The sequence below is a fragment of the Tachypleus tridentatus genome, chromosome 12 (assembly GCF_004210375.1).
Source record: "Tachypleus tridentatus isolate NWPU-2018 chromosome 12, ASM421037v1, whole genome shotgun sequence".
Taxonomy (NCBI): Eukaryota; Metazoa; Arthropoda; class Merostomata; order Xiphosura; family Limulidae; genus Tachypleus; species Tachypleus tridentatus.
The window spans coordinates 96,799,401-96,822,467 of record NC_134836.1 but is presented as its reverse complement, the minus strand read 5'-3'; the positions used below and the strand labels follow the sequence as shown (position 1 = coordinate 96,822,467).

Genomic DNA, 23,067 nt, shown 5'->3' with positions numbered 1-23,067 from the left:
GACACCAAGCGGATTCCCCTGGAGCCAACTGGAGCCGCGCAATTCAAACAGTCCGCGTATTTTTTTGAACAGCCCTCGTATAGATTACAAAATTTTAGAGTCACACCATTTGGTCAAGAAACCTACTAAGAACAATGCTGTTTTAGTTTTATTAACTTCTACTATAGAAACTGTTGAGAGGGTGGAAGTTAGGGGACACCTAGGTAGAAGTGATTATTTCTGTATAGAAATAATGATATTTTGGTTACTAATTTTCTAAAAAGCAAATTTTAAAGGGATGTAAGGAGAAATATCTATTGTAAATTGTGTAGCTGTATTATCTAGAGAAATTGATCAAATATGAACATTTACAAATGTAAGAAATTTAAATTAACTGGTATTAATGAGAGATTTAGAAAATTATAGACCATCAAAAAAATGGTCAAAAAAGAAATTAGGACATTAAAATAGATGTATGAAGCAATTTTGGCTGAAAATGTAACAACTGACAGTAAACATCTATTTAACTATGTTAATGAATAAATAAAATGTTAGGATCGGACAGAACACTAGAGGGATGATAAAAGAAGGGTTGTACTTGATGATTTTGTTTCTATACACAACTTACCTCTGGTAATTAATATTTTAGTTGTTTGGTTGGTTGATTTAGTGTTTTATAGCACAAAGCAGCTAGGCTATCTGCGCAAAACATTTGGTAAAAAGTTAAAATTAAATTTACTAAAATTCATAAAAGAAAATTAACGTAAAACAAAACAAAGTTTAAAAAGAACAACACATAAATAGCATAAAACCAATGTTTACACCTGGTCTACAACGTTAAGAGAGAAACTACAGTGATACATGTTGTAAAGAACTTTCTGCAGCATAATTGTAATTATTATAACTTACCAGGAAGAATAACAGGTAAGCAAAAAAACCACCTTCAGTCACCTGAAGTTGGCTTTTCCAGTCCTGGTTCCGGGTTATTTGACATTATGGCTATTTTCAAAAAGTAAAGTAATAAAAGTTTTAAAAGACTTGTAGCAAAATTTTAATAATAACTTGCCAGGATGACTAACGCGTAGTTCAAACAATAGCGTTAGTGACCTGAAGTTAGCCTTTCCAGTCGTGGTTTCGAGTTATTTAACATTACGGCCATTTTCTAATTTCAAATCAAACTAGATGTACTTTGATTCTTAGAAGAAAATCATTAAAAAAAGGGCTAGTGTATAAATTAAAAACTTAAATGGTATTAAAAATATTGATGGCCTTTAAAAAACTAAACACATTCCTAAGGTGGACAGTGATTGATTGATTGATTTAGTGTTTTATGGCACAAAGCAGCGAGGCTATCTGCGCCAGACATTCGGTAAAAATGTAAAAAAATAAATAAATAAATAAATGTAGTAATAGACATAAATGGAACTGAAGGTAAAACAAAAAAGTATAAAACCAATGTTGACACCTAGTCTACAATGTTAAGATAAAAGGTAGAGTATAAGAAGTTGTAAGGTATTTACTCTAGCAAAAAGGTAATGATCATAACCCGCCAGGAAGATTAACAGGTAAGTTCAAGAACCACCGTCAATCACCTGAAGTTGGCCTTTCCAGTCCTGGTTCTGGGTTATGTGTCATAGCAGCTATTATCAAAATGTAAAAGAAAGTAAAAGTTTTAAAAGACACTCCGCAAAATCGTAATAATGAGTAGCCAAATGTCCAGTAAAAGGATAAAGTCAAGTAAATGGAGTAAAATTTGTAGAAGTAATTGAAGATAAAAGCAAAACGGCAATTAAGACATAAAATGGCGTAAAAACCAATGTTGACATCCAGTCAACAAAGTTGTAAAGAACTACCTGTAGCAGAATGGTAATGATCGTAACCCGCCAGGAAGACTAACAGGTAAGTATAAAAACCACCGTCAGTCACCTGAAGTTGGTCTTTCCAGTCCTGGTTCCGGGTTATGAGTCAATATGGCCAGTACTAAAAGTTAATTAGTAAAAGTGTGAAATGATATGCAGTAAAAGTATAATAACAACTCGCCAGGATGACTAACGAGTAGTTCAAACGGATAGTTCAAACAGGAGCGTTAGTCACCTGAAGTTGGCCTTTCCAGTCCTGGTGTCGAGTTATTTAATGTTCTGTCCAATGTCAAATTGAATGACAGAGATTAAAACTGTAAAAAAGGAACCACAATTAAAAAGGTGTAATGAATAAACATGCAACACTTAAATGAGATTAAAAGGTTAATGGCCATTAAAAATTAAAAACATTATCAAGGTGGACAGAGTCACCATCACCAATAACTCTGTCCAATGTTACAGATTGACCCTGGGAAAAAATATGTTTAAAATATTGCCGTCGTTGAGAATTGTAACGATGGCAAGAAAGTAAAACGTGGCTGATAGTGATTTGAGTGTTACACAAATTACACATTGGTGCATCAGTTCCAGATAAAAGAAAATGATGAGTTAAAAAACTGTGACCAATGCGTAGCCTAGTGAGAACAACTTCCTCCTTCCGAACTTTACGGAAGATAGATGGCCAAAGTCCAATTTTGGGTTTGATTTGAAAAAGTTTGTTGTCACGTTGCTCACTCCAAGTGGACTGCCAGCTGGCACGGAGCCGACCCTTGAAGATAACACCATAGTCCCTGTACGGAATAGGCATAGGAGTGATGGTGCTGAAGCAGACATATTTAGCTGCCATGTCTGCAAGCTCGTTCCCGCGAATACCAACATGGCCTGGTATCCAGAAAAACTGGATTGAAGTAGCTGCTAATGAGAAACGTGCCAGTCGGTTACGAATATCAGCGAGAATAGGATGTGAGCTAACGTGTAGCGATTCCAAGGCAAGTATAGAACTAAGCGAATCAGTATAAATAGTGCAGTTGGAGTACTGCTCAGCTGCAATATGATCCAGGGCAAGAGATATGGCATACAGTTCAGCAGTGAACACAGAAGTTGTAGAAGGGATTCTGCGTGCAACTACTGACCCATAGCAAACCATAGCAGAGCCCACTGAATTACCTGATTTGGAACCATCTGTATAAATAGGAACTGAATGATTGTTTGAAAGATATTCATTGAATAAAAGACGGTACTTCCAATCTGGAGTATCTGCCTTTTTTAGGTGACTGAAAGAAAGGTCACATTTGGGGGCTGTAATAAGCCATGGTGGGATGGGCCGACCTGTGGAACATGCAATGTTATCCAAGGACAGACCCAATTCATCCAATTGCTTCCGGATGCGAAGGCCAAACGGAGCAATGACAGATCGTCTGTTCTGAAAAAGTACTGCCCACCGAGGAAGGAAAACACATTTCCAGGTGGGATGCTTTGGTAAGGAATGAAGTTTCGAAGTATATTGTAAAGATAGTTGCAAACGGCGAAGGTGTGGAGAAGGTTCATGAGATTCAATGTATATACTTTGAACTGGAGAGGTACGGAAAGCCCCAGTGTAGAGTCGAAGTCCTTGGTGATGAACGGGGTCCAGCATCTTTAAGGCCGAGGGTCTGGCAGAGCCATAGACCATTGATCCATAATCGAGTTTCGATCTAATAAGAGCACGATATACCTTTAACATTGAACAGCGATCTGCCCCCCAACTGGTAGAAGAGAGAACACGAAGGATGTTCAGTGCTTTTGTGCATTTGACCCGAAGCTGTTTTAAGTGTGGTATAAAGGTCAGTTTACGATCAAAGATAAGCCCCAAGAACTTGGTCTCCGGGACAACTGGCAGCAAAACTCCACCGATATGAAGTTCAGGATCAGGGTGAATACCCCGTCGACGGCAAAAGTGCATGCATACAGTTTTGGAGAGAGAGAAATTAAAGCCGTTCGTCATAGTCCACTTCCGTACACAATTGAGGGCGGTTTGTAGTTGCCGCTCAATATATCTCATGTTTGACGACTGACATGAGATGTGAAAGTCATCGACATACAGCCCATTCGCAACAGTGAGAGGGAGTTGTTCAGTGATGGCATTTATCTTTATACTGAAGAGTGTAACACTCAATACACAGCCTTGAGGGACTCCAAGTTCCTGTACAAAAGAACGGGAAAGTGTCGAACCCACACGAACTTGGAATCTCCTGTCCATTAAAAAATTTTTAATAAACATGGGTAGATGGCCACGTAACCCATATGTATGGAGGTCTCGCAAAACGCCATACCTCCATGTTGTGTCGTAAGCCTTTTCTATGTCAAAGAATATTGATACAAGATGTTGGCGGTTGAGAAAGGCTTCTCTGATAGATGTTTCAAGACGAATTAGGTGGTCTGTGGTGGAGTGCTGTCGACGGAACCCACACTGTGTGGGCGAGAGGAGGTTGTTTGATTCAAGGAACCAAACAAGACGAGCATTAACCATCCTTTCTAAAGTCTTACAGAGACAGCTCGTCAAAGCAATTGGACGGTAGTTTGAAGGAATCTTGGGATCTTTCCTGGCTTAGAAAGGTAAAATAATAGCCTGGCGCCAAGCATCAGGAAAAACATTCTCCTGCCAGATCCGGTTGAAAACAATCAGAAGGATATCAAGAGAAGCAGGACATAGATGGTGCAGCATGTCATAATGAATATCATCAGGTCCAACAGACGTACTGGCAGACCGATGAAGGGCCATTTTTAGTTCCACCAGGGTAAAGGGACGATTATAGTCAAAGAAACAGTCAGTTCGAAAGGAAAGAGGTGATCGCTCCGCCCGAGTCTTGATGGCCAGGAAGGTGGAGGAACAAGCAGAAGTGCTAGATACCCGGCAAAAGCTTTCACCTAGAGTGTTAGCGATGTTCCGAACATCAGTCACCTCCTGACCATCAGAGAGTAAGATCGAGAGGGGGATAGAATTGTAGTGTCCATTAACCTTTCGAATCCTGTCCCATATGATCTTGGAACTGGTGGTAGAAGATATACTGGTTGTGAACTTAATCCAAGATTCCTTCTGGCTGTGACGTCTTACCCACCTAGCATGTGCACGGGCCCGTTGGAAAGCAACCCGGTTTGAAAGTGTGGGATATCTACGAAAAGTATCCCAGGCCCGCTTTTGAGCCTTCCGTGCTAAGTGGCAAGCAGGATTCCACCACGGACGAGGATATCGTGGAAAACGTGTCGAGGTTTTAGGAATACACTGAGCAGCTGCATGTATAATACAGTCAGTTACCGCTGCTACACAGTCGTCTATTGATGGCTGATTTACGATGGCAGGATCAAGTTCTGCGAGAGCAGTGAAAGTGGACCAGTCTGCCTGATCCAGCTTCCACCGGGGCACGCGGGTAGGGTGGCATCGACCACGGCCAGTCTCTCTTATAAGGATTGGAAAATGATCACTGCCTAGTGAATTACTGTCAACCCTCCATGAAAAATGGGAGAATAATGAAGGGGAGCAAACTGAGAGATCAATAGCGGTAAAGGACTGACTAGGTGCATGAAAATAAGTGGAAGAACCAGTATTGAAAAGAGAAAGATTGTGATCAGAGAGCATCCGCTCTACAGATCGGCCCCTCCCATCAATAATAGCACTTCCCCAGAGGGGATGATGTCCATTAAAATCCCCTAGGATTAGAAACGGAGATGGCAATTGTTCAACGAGAGCATCCAGATCTGATTCATCATATGTCTTTCAGGGGACAGGTACAGAGAACAAACAGTGATGGTATGACCCAAGGAAACACGGATGGCTACAGCCTCCAAGGGTGTGTTGAGTGACAAAGACAGGGTGGGCACGTGTTGATCAACCAACAGTGCCACCCCTCCATGTACTCGACCATCACACAACCTGTCATTTCTGTACAGAGAAAACTGCCGAATGGAGACAGTATCAGCAGTTTTGAGAAATGTTTCTTGTAAAGAAAGACAAACAGGATGGTAGGAAGCAATCAGCGTTTTGATATCATCCAGATTAGAACGTAAACCTCGACAGTTCCATTGTATCAAGGTGGCCATTTTAGGAACGGGTAGGTGAAGTGGCTGGAGAACCCTTCGGTTTACGACCACGTCTTTTTTCTTTACTGTCTTTAGTTGGAGGAGGTCTATCAACCTCCATGGATCCTGCTCTGTGTCGGGTGGGCAGGTTTTGTTGTTGGAAGGGAATCTAGTGACTGAGGACGCGAACGAATAATTGTGTTGTCTCTTGTGGTGGGAGAAAAGATGTATCAGAAGAAATGCCTGTATTTGAAACTGAAAAACGTGGATCTTGAGGTGTGTTGGAAGGTATGGGAGGGACAGAGATAGGTGTGGTAGTTGATTCATCAACCTTTTTAACCACGGAGGTCAAAAGGCTTTTCATTTGTTTTGAAAACGATTCTTTTGGAGGCACAGAGATCTGTCTGCACTCCCACTGTAGTTGTGGAATGAAGTGCAGCAGCATATGTCCGAGATGGAGTTGTGGACAGCAATTTCCGAGCCTCAGGATAACTAATGTTATGTGTCGTTTTCAAACGCTGCACCTCTTTTTCCTCCAACCATTTTGGGCAAGAATGAAAGTATGAGGGTGAGAACCATTGCAGTTTACGCAATGTGGGTTCATGTCACAGTCATAGGCATCGTGGTCCTTGCCTCCACAACGAGCACATGTCAGGGAACCACGACAAGATGTCTTTGAGTGGCCGAATCTCTGACATTGGAAACATCGAAGAGGGTTTGGTATGTATGGCCGAACCCTGCAAATGAGATAACCTGCCTTGATGGTGGCAGGTGCACGTGGTGAAGTAAATGTTAAAACGAGGGTATTTGTTGGCAGTGTAATTCCATCTTTGCGAGTGGAGATGCGCCTCACTGCAGAAACTCCTTGAGTGGAGAGACCAGCGAGAATCTCTGACTCGGGAACGTTCTTCAAATCCCTTTCAACAATAACTCTTCGTGAAGAATTCAAGGCAGCATGGGGTGTAACCTCAATAGGTATATCCCCAATTGCCTTTGATTTCAACAGGAGTTCACTGTGTTGGGATGTGGATGTTTCAACTAATATGTCACCAGATCGAAGTTTCTTTACTGATTTTGGAGAGCCAGCAAGTCCCTCTAGTCCCTTTTGAATAAAAAAAGGGGACATTTGCCCTAAAGGTTTTCCGAAAGAGAATGTAATATAAGAAAATGAGGTACGTGTGTTACTGATGTTGAAGATTGCTGTTCTGAGTATTCAAGACGTGGTCGCTTACCCATTGACTGTTTTTTTACAATTTTATTTAAACTTTTTTTGAGGATCCATAGGAAAAGGAAAAAATTTCGGTACCTACTGACCCCACCCACCATGGAGCCCTACAAGGGGACGCACTACAAAGTCACGCAAGGACAATGCAGCAACGCCAGGGTTTCGTGAGCACTATACCCAAACACCAGCATCAGGCACAATGTCCACAACACCCGTTGATAACTTCCAACACTGGTACTTGGTTGACTCTAGCCCAAGTGGACCAGCCGATTGACCCAAGGGGGCCACCCAAAGGCCGCCCGTCTACAGGAATTCGAGGCCAAAGTGGTGTGTTAGGGTTGGACCCCTCAACCACCAGGATCTTCTCCTCCCCTTCACGGGTCGCCACGCACGGCAAACACGTGGGTGGATGTTTAGATCCCAGAGAAGGTAACCAGATAGAACAGAACCTTCCCTGGGAGGTCCCCTCACCACGTACAGGAATCCACACCGAGGGGAAGGTGGACAGTGTTACCATCACCAATAACATTGTCTAACGTTATGGACTAACCTTATGATAGAACATGTTTGAAATGGTGCCGTCGTTACGACTCTTAACAACGGCAAGAAAGTAGAATGTGGCTTACAGTGATCTGAGTGTTACACAAACTAAACACTAATGCATCAGTTCCAGATAAAAAAAAAACGATGAGTTAAAAAACTGTGACCAATGCGTAGTCTAGTTAAAACAACTTCCTCTTTCCGATCCTTATGGAAGCAAGACGGCCAGAATCCAATATATGGTTTTATTTGGAAAAGCTTGTTTTCACGTTGCTCATTCCCAAGTCGACTGCCAGCTGACACAGAGCCAAGCCTTGAATACAGGACCATAGTCCATGTATGGAACAGGCAAAGCAGTGAGAGTGCCAGAGCAGATACATTTAAATGCGGTGTCGGCGAGCTTGTTCCCGTGAATACCAATGTGGCCTGGTATCCAGAAAAAACCGGATAGTAGTAGATGCTTAAGAGAAATGGGCCAGTCGGTTTTGAATATCGGCGAAAACAGGGTGTGAACTAACGTGAAGCAATTCCAGGGCCAGTAGAGAACTAAGCGAGTCAGTATAAATAGTGCAGTTTGAGTACTGCTTAGCTTCTATGTGATCCAGGGCAAGAGAAATGACGTACAGTTCAGCAGTGAACACAGAAACTGTAGAGGGGATTCTGTGCGCAACCACCGAACAATAACAAACCATGGCAGAGCCCACACAGTCAGAATATTTTAGTATCATAATTTTGTAAGAAACCTTATCAGAGAATATTATTTGTTTCTTACTCTTATCTGTTTACACATGTAGAAAATATGTCCAAGTTATAAGCTCCCTCCTTCTATTTGAACACTATTTATCTATCCTTTTAACAAAATATTCTGTCCTGGAAGATAAAATACTTTTTGAAACTTCTTTCCTTCATTATTTAATAATGTTTGTTTGTCTGCTGTAATTTTGCACAAAGCTACACAAAAGCTATCTGTGCTAGCCATCCCTAATTTAGCAGTGTAAGACTAGAGGAAAGGCAGCTAGTCATCACCACCCACTGCCAACTCTTGGGTTATTTTTCACCAATGAATAGTGGGATTAACCATCACATTATAATGCCCCCACAACTGAAAGGGCAAGCATGTTGGGTGCAACGGGGATTCGAACCCACAACCCTCAGATTTAATAATACGCAACTGCTTTTCACCAAGTCAGCACTTAACATGAAAGATTTAGCTCCTGTATCATCTAATCACTAATGTTTCATACCTCCTTTTTTTACAGTAACTACTGGCTTAACGTCATAAACTATTAATCCTTAATCTTTTATTTCAAACTGCCATAATTCTGGCTGGAATTATGAGATTTTTTTTTGCTTTACCAGGAAACATTGGTCTTCCAGTGGTTTTAACAAACTTAAAATTTTTAAAAGTTTCAGCCCTTGGGGCTCTCTTGTTTTCTGTTTTTGGTAAGCATCTTTAGGTCCTAGTCATGTGGTCTTTTCATTCACAGATGAGGAATGTTACTTCCTTCTTTTTCTTCTTGAAGCAGTTTTTAAGCCATATGCCCAAGCTTTTCACAGTTGATCAGGTTGTTGTGTCCTCTGGCATACTTTGCTTCCTATTCTATCAATCTGGAAGGTTCATAACTGAATACTGAGGTTTGTATATCTATTTCTTGCATAACTTCTTGTATAACTACTTCAATTAAATCTAGCAGAGTCATGTCAGGTATTTTTGCTTTTGTTTATGTTTCTTCTCATTATGTTACTAATCAGACTTCATTCACAGTATTTTGTATCATTACTTTGTTCGTGACTATGTCCTATAAAGTAATTTTTGTCTAAGTACCCATAAGTGATTCTCCCTTCTGCTGGGTTATATAGTAAATCTGCATCAGTATCATATTGGTCGTTTCTCACTTTAATACTTTTGTGTTAGCCTGTGTGTTAAATACTGAAAGTCAACAGTTTTTTAGCTTAAGTACAGCTGATTCTTGAGCATCTGCCCATCTCACTATCCTAGTAGCTTTGTAAACTGCATCAATGAAAATCTTGATATCTTTATTAGATCTACCTTGAAACAGTGGTATAGCACTCATCAAATGTGTAGCTCCACATAATCCTGCTGGGGCAGCCTGATCTGCAGTGGCCTTAAATTCTGTGTCAATACATCTACCAGTTATTTGTTGTTGTTTTTTATTTCACACAAAGCTACTCAAGAGCTATCTGTACTAGTCTTCCCTAATTTAGCAGTGTGAAATGACTGCCACTGCCAACTCTTGGGCTATTCTTTTACTAACAAACAGTGGGACTGACCATCACATTATTATTACATGGCTGAAAGGGCGAACATGTTTGGTGCAACCAGGATTCGAACCAGCGACCCTTGGATAACGAGTCGAACGCCTTATCCCACCTGGCTATTCTGGGCCCAACCAGTTATGGGTCATGCACCTTCTATTGTTCTAGCAATAATAGATATATCTAATTATACTAACTTATTTCAACCTTTTTATTCTTCACAACCTGTTATTTATTGGTTGCCCAAATAATCCTGTCGACTGCACAAATTTACAACAAAAAGCTATAGTTCTTGGGTTTAATCTGTACTTGTTACAATAAGTTTATTTATTACCAGGATACTTTACAGTCATGGATAGTGCTCACATACCACCAACTCAAGTAATTTTATATAAACAACAAACTAAAAGAAACTTGGAGAACAAATAACACAAAACTTATATTCAGTTAAACAAATTAAGAAAATCTACATCTAGATCACTCTCTCTAGCATTAAATTGCCCTCTAATATATTTATTGAAACATCTGCAATACTCAGCACATTATGAAGTAGCTTAACTCTTACTAGACCCTTTGTCATTATAAACTTTATTCTAGATATACTGCTAGATGAAGAAAAGGCATTTAAACCTCTCTGGACTTTGAGTGGTGAATGTTCTCCAGAGAAACTAAGGATGACATCTGAAGACTTGGAAAATTTGCTGAAAAACAGAAGAACTCTCTTTTGCTATCTCAGAATCATGGTTCCTTATACTTAATGAACAGGATACTGGTATAATTTTAGGCAGAACTAAAATAATAACCACAACATGTTTCTTGGCTTTCAATTGGATGTTAATGTTATTCTAAAATGAAACTAAAACCATAACTACAGTAAATGGTTCCTGGGTTCTGACTGGCTATTTCTTATGTATCACTGAAGTATTTCATCAGCATTGGTACAGACTATCAACTCGTATACTGTTTCTCAGTTTCATTAAAGTTTGGTGTCTCCATATTTGCACCTGTACCTAGAATCCAGACATTCAATCTCCACCCTGTATGTGTTCCTTTGCAATCACCCCTGCTCAGTAAGACTCAAGTTTAAGAGTTTTGATTTCATAATTTTTTTTACCTCTGAGCTCTTTCCTGAATGTGGTAAGAAATATTGATCAATATTTTGATAGTGTGCCCCAGACTATAAATTTCCTGTCAACCTGTTGACTTAATGACATCTGCTTTCTGCTGGTTTTCCTCTTTTTTATTATCTAACAAGTATAGGCTTGGAATGTATTTCTACTTAACCACATGTCCCGTTGCCTTGAGATTTGTCATGACCTTGTTTGGGGTTTCAATTCATTGATATTAACATTCAATAGTATTCCATTACTTTTTGTTACCTAGTATGTACTGTACCATGGCATTCCATTCTCCATAATTATCAACATTTTATATTGAATTTTTTTCCAATAAACAATGGCTCTAGAAGTCTTAACTATATATTTTCCAAAACCTTGTGTGTAAATGTATTTATAAAACTAAGCTATAAATCTTGATTAGAACAAAATCAAATCATTAAACTCATCCAAAATAGTTTTTTTTAAAAACAACTTTATAATCTGCCTGAAGGTTGCAGAGTGAGAACTAGATACAAAAGATCACCTGCACACTTAATATATATAAATATATAAAAAAAAGATTATGTTGGCAAACTAATGTCTGACCCAAGTAAGTATACTTACTGCCGATTTTAAATTGAAAAAAATGTATTTTTACAGATGAAATATGTCAGTTTTGTATAATTACTATGCTAGAAGAAAGACTAAAATTGACTCTCAATTTTGCAACATAAAAATGAAATGAATACACATTTTTCTACAATATCATCATATCTGAAATTCAGTCAACCAAGCTAATCATATTGTGTTCTGTGAGTGGAATGTGGCAATGCAAATTAACCAGTTTTAAAAGCATATATCACAATATTAAGTCACTCAAATGTATATTATCAAGGATATTTAAGCAGCATGCTTAAGAGGGATAACATGTTTCACCACCAGGGCCCCATTTTGATAAATTGTGTCCATTTTATTATTAATAACACACTATACTCTGTTACTTACACTTTCCAGAAGTTATTGATACACAAATGGTGGAAGTGAGAGTATAATCCACTCGCAGCATCTCCAACCACAACATAATTTTTTTTTGTTACTTGATCAACATTAAATGTGTTGCAGAACAGTCCATTATGGCTCTGGATTTGTAAAGAAGTTTTCTTGATGTTTGTTTGTCATCATCTACCAATGTAAATTCATGCTAAATGGCTTGGTGCATTATAATATACTTATACATTTTAAGTATGTAAGTATTTCTATTTAAGTACACAAATATAAATATACATAAGCGCTTTGCCCCTGATGAAAAAACAAACCATCTTTTGAAGCACTTGGATTGTAAGGTTTGAATATTTGTCTTTAGTTGATTTTTTTAACCTGCGAGTTTCCCTAATATCACATACATTTAGACTGGTATTGTTATGCTTACAGTTTTATTACTACCTCTATCATGCCCAGATGGGTGTATTTTGTCTCCATGCAAACACTGCACCAATTAACTAAAATGATTAGAGAAAATTAACCTATAGTCATTTATCTACACACAAAAAACTTCAAAATTAAAAATTCTTCAATAAAAGTTTTATTCTTTTAACTTTATACATAAAAAATTAATTGAAAAATTTGAATCCAGCATGGTTTCAACAAGCTCTAGATGAATGTTTCGTTGTTAAGCATTTATTGGTACAAAGCAACTAGCTCATCTGTGCAAACAATTGGTAAAAAGTAAAATTATTTAAATATGTAAAAAGGAATCATGTTAAAACAAAACAAAGTCCAATTTTCAAATCAGAAACTTAAGAGTTAAAAAAGCCAATGGCCCTTAAAAATATAAATAAAACAACTGAGATAGACAGTGTCATCATTACCAACTACACTGTCCAATGAACCCATGGTAAAAAATATGTCTAAAATGGTACTGTTGCTATGGTTGTAATTATGGCACGATAGTAAAATGCAGGCTATCGTGACTTGAGTGTCGCACACACCACACATTGGTACATCAGTTCCAGATAAAAGAAAACAAGTTAAAAAAAACAGTGACAAATGTGTAGCCTAGCCAGAACAACTTCGTTCTTCTGATCCTTACGGAAGCAAGACAGCCAAATAGAACAGAAGGTTTGATATGGAAAAGTTGTTATTATGTTACTCAATCCAAGTCAACTGGCACAGAGCCAAGCCTTGAATACAGGTCTGTAGTCCATGTATGTCAGGCATGGTCTCTGATAGCACCAGATTAGACAGGCTTAGCTGGAGTGTTCCTGCAAATAAAAAAGTGGCCCAGTATCCAGAAGAACTGGATAGAAATAGATGATAATGAAGAACAGACCAGTAGGTTTTGAATACTGATGAGAACAGGGTGAGAACTGATGTGAAGAGATTCCAGGGCCAGTATACAGCTAAGCAACTCAGTATAAATAGAATAGTTTGGCAGTAAACAGAAAATGTAGAGGAGATCATGCGTGCAACCACCTAACCACAACAAACCATGGCAGAGTCACCTGATTTCAAACCATCCATAAAAATTGGAATGGAAGGATAGTTCAAAAGATGTTCAGCAAATAGAAGACAGTACTTCCAATCATGAGTATTCACCTTCTTCAGATGACTAAAAGAAAGGTCACACTTGGTAATGGTAATAAGCCACGGTGGGATGGGCTGATTGGTGGAGACAGCAATGTCCTCTAAGGACAGACCGAATTCATCTAACTCACCTGGATATGAAAGCCAAAAAGGACAATGGTAGACTGTTTATTCTGAAAAAGCATGGCCCACTAGGGAAGGAAAACAAAACCCCAGGTGCGATGTTGTGGTAATGAACAAAGTTTTGTAGCATATAGTTGCAAACAGCAGAGGTGTAGAGGAGATTCATGAGGTTCAGTGCACAAACTCTGGACTGGAGAAGTGGCAAAAGCTCCTGATGGTGAATAGGATCCAACATTTTGAAGGCTGATGTCCTGGCAGAACCATAAACCAGAGAACCATGTCCAATTTTGATCAAAGGAGGGTATGATAGATTTTTAGAATAGAACATCTGCTCTCCAAAAGGTGGAAAAGAGGACACAGATAATGTTCAGTACCCTTGTACACTTAACACATAGCTGCTTGTTGTGTGGAATAAAGGTCAGTCAGCTTGCATTCAAAGACAAGCCCCAAGAACTTTGCTCAGGGACTACAGGAACCACAACTTCTCCGAGTTTGGGATTGGGGTGAATACCCTGTTGACAGCAGAAGTGCATGCAAACATTTTTAGAGCAAGAAAAGGTAAAAAGATGTGCCATGGTCCACTTCAGTAAACATCTGAGGGCATTCTGTAGCTGCTGCTCAATAAACCTCAAGCTCAACAATTGACACAAGATATGTAGGTGGTTGACATAGAGACTACTTGCGACTGCAGGAGGAGTTGTCCACCGATGGTATTAATCTTTATAATGAAAAGTGTTTTGCTTAAGACACAACCCTGATGGACTCCATGTTTGTGTGGGAAAGCATCAAACCCACATGAACTTGGAATTGTCAGTCCATTAAAAATGTTTAATAAAAATGGGCAAATGGTAATGCAATCTATATGATTGGAGATTTTGCAGGATGCCATACTTCCCCATAGTATCATAAGCCATCTCAACATCAAAAGATACAGGAACAAGATGTTGTTGCTTCCCTGATTACTGTTTCAAGTTGAATCAGGTGGTTCATGGTGGAGCGCTGTCTTCACAACCAACACTGAGTGGGTGGGAGGAGGTTGTTTAATTCAAGGAACCAAACAAGAAGAGCATTGACCATCTTCTCTAAGATCTTACAGAGACAGCTCGTCAAAGGAATTGGAAGGTAGTTCAAAGAAATCTTGGGATCCTTCCCAGGTTTAGGAAAAAGGAGTACAATAGCATGGCACCAAGCATTGAGAAAAACATTCTCCTACCAGATCCAGTTAAAAACAACAAGAAGAACAGCAAGAGAGTGGGAGAAAGATGGCACAACATCTTGTAATGAATATCATTAGGTCCAACTGATGTACTACCAGACCAATGAAGAGTAAGTTTAAGTTCTACCAGTGTAAGTGGGCAATTATAGTCATAGAGATGATTAGTCCATAAGAAAAGAGGCAATCATTCTGCCCATATTTTGATGGCTAAGAAGATGGGGGATGAAGCAGAAGTGTTAGATGCACGAGAAAAGCTTTTGCCAAGAGTATTAACAATACTCTGGGCATCAGCAACTTCCTGGCTGTCATAGAACAAGATTGAAAGGGGGACAAAAGTATACTGGCCACTAACCTTTCAAATTTTTGTCCCATATAACTTTGGAACTGGTGGTAGAAGAAATGCTAGAGGTGTATTTAATCCAAGATTCCATCTGGCATTCACATCTGACCTGCTGAGCACGTGCATGGGCCTGCTGAAATGCAATGCAGTTTAAAAATGTGGGATACCTGTGAAAGGTTTTCCAAGCCTGTTTTTGAACTTTTCTTGTCATGTGGCAGGCAAGATTTCACCAAGGACAAGAATACTGTGGGAAACATGTTGAGACTTAAAGAATACACTGAGCAGCGAGACTTAAAGAATACACTGAGCAGCTGACTGGACAATACAATCAGTTACTGCTACAACACAGTCATCTATGGATGTCTTACACATGATGGTAGGATCAAGTTCTGAGAGAGCAATGAAAGAAGGCTAGTTAGCCTGGTCCAACTTCCATTGCAGTGCTAGGGTTGGATGGCATTGACCACAGCCAGTCTCTCTCAAAATGACAGAAAATGATCACTGCCCACTGGATTACTATCAACTCTCCAAGAAAAGTAAGCAAAGGGGAGCAGATAGAAAGATTTATAGCAGTAAAAAAGGAGCAGATAGAAAGATCTATAGCAGTAAAAGACTGACTAGGTGCATGAAATTAAGTATAAGAACCAGAGGGGATTATGTCCATTAAAATCCCCCAATGGTAAAATAGGAGATGGTAACTGCTCAATGAAGGCATCAAGATCTGACTGATTATAGATCTTTTAAGGAAGCAGGTAGAGAGAACAAATAGTGATGGTATGATCCAAGGAAACACAGAATGGCTACAGTCTTCAAGTTTGTATTAAATGACAAAGACAGGGTGGGCACATGCTGACCAACCAGCAAAGCCACTCCACCATGCACTCATCCATCACTCAATCTGTTATTTCTGTACAAGGAAAATTGCCGAAGGGTGACTGTATCAACAGGTTTCAGACATGTTCCCTGTAAGAAGAGGCACATGTGATAGTAAAAATCAATCAACTCCTTATTGTCATATATATTTGATCAAAAACCTTGATAGTTCCACTGGATCAGAGTAGCCATTGTTATATATATGAAGGAGGATGTGATGGGGAGATCTGTGTGCAACCATGTTTTTTTTTATTTATTGGACGAAGATCTATCAACCTCCATGAATCCTGTCCTGGGTCAAGTAGGCACATCTCTGTCTGTGGACAACGATTCCAATGACTGAGGATGTGAATGAATGATCAATTTACTTCTCAGGGCTGCAGAAGAGGACGGACCCAAGGAAACACTTGAACCTGAAGGAAGTGAAACTGGACAGTCACTGGAAGGAGTGGTAGGGACGGAGATCGAAGTAGACATATATGCATCAACTTTTTTAATTATGGAAGGCATGAGATTCTTAAGATGTTTTGCAAACAACTCTGTTGGAGGTACAAAAAGATCTGCCTGTACTCCTGCTGTGGTAGTGGAATGGCATGCAGCAGCATATGTCTGAGATGGAGTTAGGGACAATAAGCCTCTGGGTAGGTGATATTATTAAATCTTTAAGCATTGCACTTCTTTCTCTTCTACTCATTTAGGGAAAAAATAGAGTAAAAGAGGTGTGTTAGTCAATGAGTGTACAGTCTGGGATGAATATTTATGAAGCAAAAGACCACAAAAGAGCAATCCAGCAAAACACCCTAACACAATGGTGGGTAGAAAATGGCCTTGTGTTGTGTTATTTTTTCTCCTTTTTTCTACACTTTATATTAATGCATGGAGAACATACTGTAGTGAGTTGATCAATTAACAAATGATGACATTTGGAATGGTACATCAGATCCATGGCAGGAATAATCTTAACATCATAGTCATCTAACATATTCACAGGTTGTACAATATATATTTAAGACTAAGTAAAGTTGGTCAGGCAATACTCCGCAGAGAGTGAATTCCAAATATGTAATAAAGGCCCCTGCAAAGAAAGAGAAAAATGAATGAAATAATTGCCACCACACATAAACAGTTACAGTATTGATAATGTTCCCCAAGGGAGGATGAAAATGTGCATCCAGGGACAAAGTAAGATGGCAGATCTAATGGGAAGAAAACATGCAGGAGTAAGAGAAGAAAATGGCAGGTGGATGAGCTAGCAAATGCAACCCAGAAGGGTGATGGGAAAAAGTTAAATGAAAGTTGAGGATTTCACAAAGAAAATAAACAGACTCAGGAACCATGGAAGGAAGCAGTATGTGTCATATACCTTTAGTGAGCACTGAGCTGACAAAGTAGGTGGTGGAATCAGAACATTTCAAGGGCAGCTTGGGCTTCAAAGATATGGAATGGGAAATAAATACAAAACATGACATACCTAAATAAACAAATCTAACAAAGGTGGAAAAGGTATGGACAAATCCTACAAGATGACATGAGACAAAGAAGAGAAAAAAGGCTGTCTGTACCCAAAACTAAAAGATCACTAAAAACCTTTTTAGGACAATCAACAGTGTGTTCTGATTGTACCAAGAAAGAGGTCAACTCCCAACAGATCAGACCTGTCACTTCATGGAACAAGAATCATGATACTGATCCATTAGACATGGTCAAGAATTCTCCAGCTGCAGTATGAGCAGTTGCAGTTGGGATCACTCAAAACTGCAAGTGCATAACCCCAAAATTAAAATGCACAGAAATGAAAACATGAAATAAATTAACTGAAGGAGAAATTTGCAAAAGCAAAAACATGTGGATAAGTTAATTAAGCCTTTAGCAACAAATGTTTAATCAGTAGCACTACCAATTAAGAAGTGAATAACACTTGCATGATTAGAGATTGTGCTAGTTATGATAGTTGTAGTATCACACTCCTATTGGCAGAAGGTTGCTGAATGATCATTTACATGTTAGTGCAGTAACAAGTGAGTTGCAAGGCAAATGGTAAGCAAAAACTTGTGCTGAAAGAAGGCAGATACAAGCTGTTAGTGGCAAGTTTTTGACTTAGAGTGATACTAAAGTTATTTAATTAAATTTTGAAAGTAACTGTAAATGATTACAGTATGGCTATTTTGATCCTATTGTATATGTAAGGTTAATAGATATGTAGAATATAAAAGAATCAGAAATATATAATTAACTGTGTAATTGCTAATTGGGTAAAGTTAGCATCTCATCCCAATACTCCATTAAGCATATCAAAAGGTAAACTGAACAATCCAGTCAGCCAAACTGAACTTGTATAATTCTTCTTGGAAAAATGAAAAGAAGGAAAGCCTGTATATTAGTCCAAGATATATATATATATATATATATATATATAATTGGGTAAAATATTACTAATTGAGAAGAGATTAATTATTATACAGTGAAACAATGTTCTACAAGTATTATGAGCAAATATATTACTTGCATATAAAGAAAGGAAAAACAAAAGTAATAAATATGATACTTGGGTAGAAAATAAAGTACTCAATCAAGAAACTGAAATAAAACAGGTACACATCCAGTCATGAAAAACTGCAACAATCCTGCCCACGAAAGCAAATGTGACACAACCATGACATAAAATGAGTCTCCTTACAAGAGGAAGAAATGAAATTGCTGATAATGAAAATTATAATGTAATAAAGTAAAGAACACTCAGTCAAGGAAGTGGTAAAGTTCATTTCATCCTAGTTACATATTGTCATTTGGTCAGGAGAAAGTGAGAGCTAAAACTGACAATCTAAGAAATTCATCATCCCAAGAAAATTGCAAGCCAGGAGACTGATACAAGAGAAATAAGCCCCATAGAGAAAGAGTCAAATTTCAAAACAGCCAAGAGAACAAATGCCTCCATGAGAGTAAATGTAAGAGTTCACCGTGGAACTGATGAAATGTCTAATGTGGATATTCCTCTGCAAGAGAACTAGACCTTGCACTATTGGCTGTTGGACAGAAAGAAAATCTAAACTAGTGATGCAAAATGAAGATTCATCCTCCATTTATCTACTCTGGATTACATGACCTTTAATATGCACACCACATCCAAACCAACCACCACTTAAAATTTAAGATGCTACTCTTGATGAGAGACTGGGAGATCCAGTGGATTGAAGTTCCAAATCCTTTAGTTGCACTGAAGAAATAACATGTGTCCTCATCCCAAGATTTAAGAGTTCTGAGGGGAGACCACAAACCTAGAGAGATAGAAACATCTTGAAGTAAGGGCCATACTGCTCATTTCATTGCCTAGAGCTGAATGAGAGGTAGTTGAAGTGGGCTTAAATTTGATGAAAACTTGTACAACCCAGCAGAAGACATATGGTGCTGATACTAGACAAATAGCTAGATCCTTGAACTGTAGAATCTGATCCCTGTACATGAAACAATGAAATGCAAATGAATTCACTATGAGAATGCCAATGCAATGTGAGAAAGAACACCATTGTAGATCTTGGAGAACTGAAGAACTGGTTGAGATAAGAACAAAAATCATCTGCCAACAATATCCCAATATAATGAGATAAACTCTCATTACCATCCCCATGATCAGTGACTCTGATGGCTATGAAACAAAAGTCCACACCTTACTGTTCAGGTGGGAGTAGAAATACCACAGGTAAAAAGGATAATGCAGGTAGAGAATTGAAAGAAAAGACCAACTTCAATACCAGAACCTAAAAAACCCATGTATCTATGAAGGAATACCAGGTATTAGATTGTAACCTCATAGTAAATGACCCCCGACCAACCAAATACCTACATTGTTGATGTCAGTCAGCTCAAATGTAGCCCTTCAGCTAAAGAAGGTCTATATCTAAAGGTCAACAACAAAAAATCAAACAGGTGATATCAATTTGCAATAAAAATGCTTCTGGGACACCCATAAGTATCAAGTGATGATAGAAATAAGTCACATGCAATACAAAAAAGATACAGCAGGTAGACAAACTCCCTCCATCAAAGTTTCTCTACAGAAGGAACAGAAACAGTTAATCTGACCAAGACAGAAGCCAATAGAAAACCCCATGTCAGCAACTTTACATGGGGGCCACTGACAGGTTGCTAACAATTTTGGGGGAAAAGAAACATTATGGAAAAAGAGTGAGGATCAAACAAATAAAAGAAAATGTGATTGGTTAAAATTGATCTCATGGACCATCCTGGAGTCCCCACATACATAATACATATATGCATCAGTAATGTACTATTTGTATACTGCATTCTTAAACCAAGAATACCAAAACTGCTTTCTTTTTCTTCTGATAAATGTATTAAACCACTTCCTTTGTGCTTACATATATTTTTCAAAAAGCAAATAATTTTATTATTTTATAATAATCATGAGCATCCACTTCTTGCTTATCTGTGATATGTCACACATTTATTCTGTCTATAATTATTATTAATGAATATCTTTGGAGGGGAGAGAAAGTTCCCCCATGGAAAATGATAACTATAATACTTTTTTTATTCATTTAGCCATATTTATTTGAATTTACAAAGTTTTTATTCACTTCACAATTTCACACTATTCATTACACTTAACTTTCAGTTCTAATAAAAGTTGCCAAGTTTGTCAGCTATTTTACTTAAAATCTCTTGGTACTAACTCTGTAGCTAAATATTAAAAATCATTGCTACCATGGCAGCTTCTTGGATATTGGATGTAGGAATCATCATTCTGGTCAGCAAAGAGACCAATGTAGTCTTTCCAGTATCTCCTGAGCCCTGACACAGTGATGATGACTTTGCCCCCATGGAAAAATTTCTGTGGATACACATGCTAACATTATAAAGCTAATCAAAGTAAATGTAGCATGGTCATTAGTAATAATTTTCAAATAAAGCCACCTCACTGAGTTTTATAAGCTGGGCCAAAATTTACCTAAGGATGCTCATTTTATATAATTTTTCTTTTAAATTTGTTATTAACATTTTTAAGCTCTATTTTATAAGAAGTTTTTGAGTAAACATGAAGCTATCAATATATCTTCTGAACATGAGTCCAGTTAGAGCAAAATGTTAATTTTAATCATGAAGTTATTTTTTCATAAGAAGTTAAAATTTTCCTACATCAAAAATGTATTTCTGATAAGCACTTAATTTCACCCACATATTCATGTGGTTCAATTGATTCTTGCATGCAAATTATCATGCAACAAATCTTCACTTGCGGTAGAGCCACACACTGACATGACTCCTGTGACTCCCTTTGTGGTATTCTACCTATCACTTTGAATTTAAACAGAAATGTAAGTACCAGTAAACACTGGGAAGAAAGTGTAAAAGTGTATCAGAAATTCATTTTCAGCATAGGAAAATTAAATCTTCCTATAAGTAACCTTATATCTACTCATACACATCGCTAGAATCTCACACTGAATAGGTGTGAGAGAGAGAGAATTAGAAGCATCTTCCAAAAGCATCCAAAGGATACCCTAACTAGGGAACCAACTAATAAGAGGATTATAAGTGGGTGACCACACCACTTCCATACCACTTATATTCTTTAGCCAGATGTGAAAAAGGTGACAAATGTGGAAAGAAAATTGGTGAACAGTGATTCTACTCACAATATATTCTAACTTAAATCTTCCTGATGAGAAGAATGGTAAAGTAAGGGATGCTGCCCAAGGTGCAGAGTAGCCATGGTATGGCAGACCATACACTGTAAGCTAACTTTGTTCAAAACTTGCCCTCTGGAATAAAACATCCAATTAGAAATAGGTAGAAGGATTATACTGTCTTCATCTCAATTTCAGCCAATCAGATGGAGAAATCCCACCAGCAATCTGTGAACAGGGAACATGTGAGAAGGGTGAATTAACACATATATCCCACTCATCTCACACAGACTAAAACCATCTCAAATACAGTAATATACTTGGCATAAAGACATCAAGGAGTAGTGCAAGAGGAAGAAGCAGAGCAACCAACAGGTGCAACCACTGTATCATACAACAGTGGGATAGTGCATTCAAGACAAACTGAGTGGGACCAGAGACACCATAAAGGTGTATGGGCTTATGTTGAATGATTCAGCTCTTAAATCAAAAATGCAATTGCTGCTAGGAATCAAGATCTATGAGAGCATAGGATGAGGGATCACAATCATAGGAGTGAACTACATTTATGCTGGTACACTACAAGGATGAGGAAACCATGTCGATTGGTTCAGCTCTAAATCCAAAATTCAACCACCAAAAGTCAACATTTTTGTGATGGTAGAATGAGGGATCCAAGTCATTATGACAGTACATTCCAAATCTATAACATCTGCTCTGATAAATCTGTGCAGATATGGAGCAACTATTTGGAAGACATTTTGTCATCTACACCAGCAGAATACCACCATCGTAAGACCTCATTTTGAAAAGCAGACCAAACACAATTTATTCAATCTAAAGAATGGCAGGGATGGACAGCATTTCCCTTGCTTTAGGCACAAGTCCATGGGTTAGTATGGTTTGGAATGGGCATACTTAAGAACCAAAGATATTGTGAGGAATAACATATGACTGAGCTTGTGGAACACCACATCTTTACTTTATGTGACTGTAATGAACAATTTGTGTTTTGTGGCATAGAAATTATGAAAGCTGTGCAAAGGTATCTTATAATAAGTAGCTTATTTTATGATATGTTTGACAGTATATTATAATAATTAGCTTATTTTGTGATATGTTTGAGAGAATATTTCAATAAGTAGCCTATTTCATCATATGTTTGAGACTATCTTCTAATAATTAGCTTATTTTGTGATATATATGAGAGTATCTTCTGATAATTAGCTTATTTTGTGATATGTTTGAGAGTAT

The 23,067-nt window shown here is 38.2% G+C and overlaps 1 long non-coding RNA gene across 6 annotated transcripts in view; it reads right to left on the bottom strand.

The window, feature by feature from the left end:
- Window positions 1-900: 900 nt before the first annotated feature.
- Window positions 901-23,067, bottom strand: part of LOC143234083 (uncharacterized) — a 38,830-nt gene continuing 16,663 nt past the window's right edge. For 4 of the 6 annotated variants that reach the window (XR_013018511.1, XR_013018512.1, XR_013018510.1 and 1 more), the window contains one exon: window positions 20,732-21,017. This is a non-coding gene — a long non-coding RNA (uncharacterized LOC143234083). Of the gene's footprint in view, window positions 979-11,723; window positions 12,216-20,731; window positions 21,018-23,067 lie in introns of those variants that run through there. The other 2 variants (XR_013018509.1, XR_013018514.1) reach the window with 2 other exon arrangements.